The sequence below is a fragment of the Otolemur garnettii genome, unplaced genomic scaffold (assembly GCF_000181295.1).
Source record: "Otolemur garnettii isolate 467f Iridium unplaced genomic scaffold, OtoGar3 scaffold00013, whole genome shotgun sequence".
Taxonomy (NCBI): domain Eukaryota; kingdom Metazoa; phylum Chordata; class Mammalia; order Primates; family Galagidae; genus Otolemur; species Otolemur garnettii.
Window position 1 is genome coordinate 13,670,363 of NW_003852408.1, and position 3,006 is coordinate 13,673,368.

The 3,006-nt window shown below is 51.4% G+C and overlaps 1 protein-coding gene across 1 annotated transcript in view; it reads right to left on the minus strand.

Annotated features, from left to right (window-relative positions):
* Positions 1 to 2,573, minus strand: part of TTLL4 (tubulin tyrosine ligase like 4) — a 39,860-nt gene extending 37,287 nt beyond the window's left edge. Inside the window, exon 1 of the mRNA XM_003784948.3 lies at positions 2,443 to 2,573. The gene's annotated coding sequence lies outside the window, so the exon portion shown is untranslated. The remainder of the gene's footprint in view (positions 1 to 2,442) is intronic.
* Positions 2,574 to 3,006: the final 433 nt, after the last annotated feature.

Below are 3,006 nucleotides of genomic sequence, written 5' to 3' on the forward strand. Positions count from 1 at the left end.
CTCACAGCAACCTCCAACTCCTGGGCTCAAGCGAGTCTCCTGCCTCTGCCTCCCAAGTAGCTGGGACCACAGGCGCCCGCCACAACGTCCGGCCATTTTTTGGTTGCAGCCATTATTGTTGTTTAGCAGGCCCAGGCCAGGCTCAAACCTGCCAGCCTTGGTACGGATTCGAACCCGCCACCTTAAGTGTATGTGGCTGGTGCCTTAGCCACTTAAGCCACAGGCGCCGAGCCTGCTGTATCCTTTAAAAGACCATATGTATCTGGAATGTTGTTCCACCTCTTTATTCCCAGGAAATACTTGATAATTTTCCAAGGCTTAGTTCAGTCCAGTCAGTAAGTAGCTGGTAAACAGCTGGGCATGAAGAGAGTGCTTTTTATGCAAGCAGAATCTAAGTATTTACAGCAAGAAATGCAAGGATGGGATGGAACAACTGTCCTGAAGGGTCCCACAGAAACTTGTTGTTTGGCCAGATCAACATCTGAAATCTACCTGTGGCTCAGTGGGTAGGGCACTGGCACCATATACTGAGGGTAGCTGGTTGGAACACAGCCCTGGCCAAATTGCAACAAAAAAATAGCCGGGCGTTGTGGCCCAGCTACTTGGGAGGCTGAGATAAGAGAATCACTTAAGCCCAGGAGTTGGAGGTTGCTATGAGCTGTGACACCACAGCACTCTACCAAGGGCAATAAAGTGAGACTCTGTCTCTGAAAGAAAAAAAAATGTGCTGAAATTAAGGAAGATGTGACTTGATGTATTTGAGAAAGCAGGGATGATTCCATAAAGGAAGGCTTAAAATACTTCCTAGATTCAAAATGGGAATGTGAAGACCAGGAGGAATGGAGATAATGTCATTCTTCAAGTCCAGGTTAAGTATCTCTCTTCCCTTCTATTGATACAAGGTTCTCCTGCTGAGGGCTGGATAGGAACCCCCCATTTTCTAGGGAGAAGTGGGCTCAGAAATCCACCACATCACAGGCCCTGTTCCTAGGCATATATTTATTTAAAGAACATAAACACCAGCCTGACCAGCATTCTGGAGCAGAAACACATCCTTAATCAGAGGCTGCCCCTTCCAAAACAGAGAACACACCTAAGCTGGGACTGCATTTCTACACGAGGACAGTTTTAAAATTAACTTATGCCCCCCCCAAACTCTGGCACCAAAGAGGTGTGACTTTCCATCTTCTCAACCCCCACCCCCCACCCACCCCAGGATAGGAAAAGTAGTAGATTAACCCCTAGGCAGAATGCCCAAATGGGCTACCTACTCTAGAAGCCCCCTTAAGCTTGCCAAAGGCTCGGACTTTCTTTCTCCGCTTATCTATCAGTAAAATCTATCCTTTTACTTATTTGCATGGTCAGTGGGATCACTCTTAGAATCTCTGAGACCAAGAACCCAGCAGAGAGAGAGATTCTGGCTACACAAACAGAGCACACACAACAAATGCTTGTTTACTTGATTAAAAATTTCCCCTAAATTCCGTGAAAACATACTCGTTTGTATCCCCTTAATGCTTTCCATAGTACTCTGGCACATGAAATATCTGCTGATGTTTATCGAAAATCATTTAGTATAGGCTGGACACAATGGCTTATGCCCTAATCGTAGCACTCTGAGAGGCTGAGGTGGGAGGATCCCTTGAGCTCAGGAGCTGGAGACCAACCTGAGCAAGGGTGAGACCCCCTGCTCTCTACCAAAAATAGAAAAATTAGCCCTGTGTCCATGGCAGATGTCCTGTATTCCCAAATACTCAGGAAGCTGATGAAGGAGGATCGCATGAGCCCAGGAGTTTGAGGTTGCTATGAGCTTGGCTGATGCCATGGCACTCTAGCTTGGGCAACATAGGGAAACTTTGTCTCAAACAAACAAAAAAGATCATTTAGTGATTAGTGAATGGATGGGTAAATGAATAGTTACATCCCACACGATATAAGCTCCTGTTCAGATACGTACAGTTTAGTAAAGTATTTATGGATATTGCGGATGGGGAACTAAAAAAGTAGGTATCCGCGTTAATTTTGGCCCTGAAGCCGGGGAGGAGCTTGGGCGCACACCCAGGCAACAATTTAAACCGCAGCACAGCTGGACAGAAGCATAGAGACCAGGGTGAAGGGATGCTGCAGGGCTCTGGCACCAAGAGGCGACGCCGACTAAGTTCACCAGTCATGACCGAGGGGGAGAAGGCTTCCAAGAAGGCGCTAAGTCTCGGCTAGGTAGGAGACCAACACCCCAAGCTCCCCCTCTTCTCCCGCCACCCCCGAGCTAAGGAGAGGTGGCGAGCCGGAAGCCGGGCTGGGGCGGGAGTGGCTGGAGGGCTAAAGACCCGCGCCAAAGGACCAGAGCAGAGGGAGGGGCGAGAGCGTTGGGGTGGTGTCGCTTCCCAGAGACCCGCAGCTACACTCACTGAGCCACAGGCACCGCCCCGCAACTACACTCACCGTAGGGGGGACCCAGCTCAGCCTAGCTCAGCGCCGGTTCCGCGTTGCTTCTTCCCTCGGCCTGCTGGGCAAGCGGGCGGCCTTAAGCGCCCCTAGCAACCACGCACCGCCACGCCACCCGCGCACTCTGCCGCCCGCGCCGCTGCCGCCTGCCACGCACTGCGCGCGCCCCCAGCGGACACACCAAGGGCCTGAAAGAGGATAGCTGATGGCGAGAGACAAACGCGCGGAATCTCAGGAGTTGTGGGGCCTGGGAGGGCGGGGCGTCACCTGCCTCGCGCGCGCGCGCGCGCAGTCTCCTTCCTGCGGTGGGACCTGGCGAGCGGAATTCTGGGAGATGTAGTCCCGTAGTTAAAGCTCTGAAAGGTTCCATTCTGCGACTGTAAGACTTTCTACCCTGATTTCACCTAACCCCCGTGGACTCTTTCCTTACTAGTGCCTCAGTTCGCTCTTCTGAAATCAAAGAGCCTAAAGCTCTATTAAAGAATAGCCAAGCTGGCTAGGCGCCTGTGGCTCAAGCGGCTAAGGCGCCAGCCATGTACACCTAAGGTGGCCGGTTCGAAT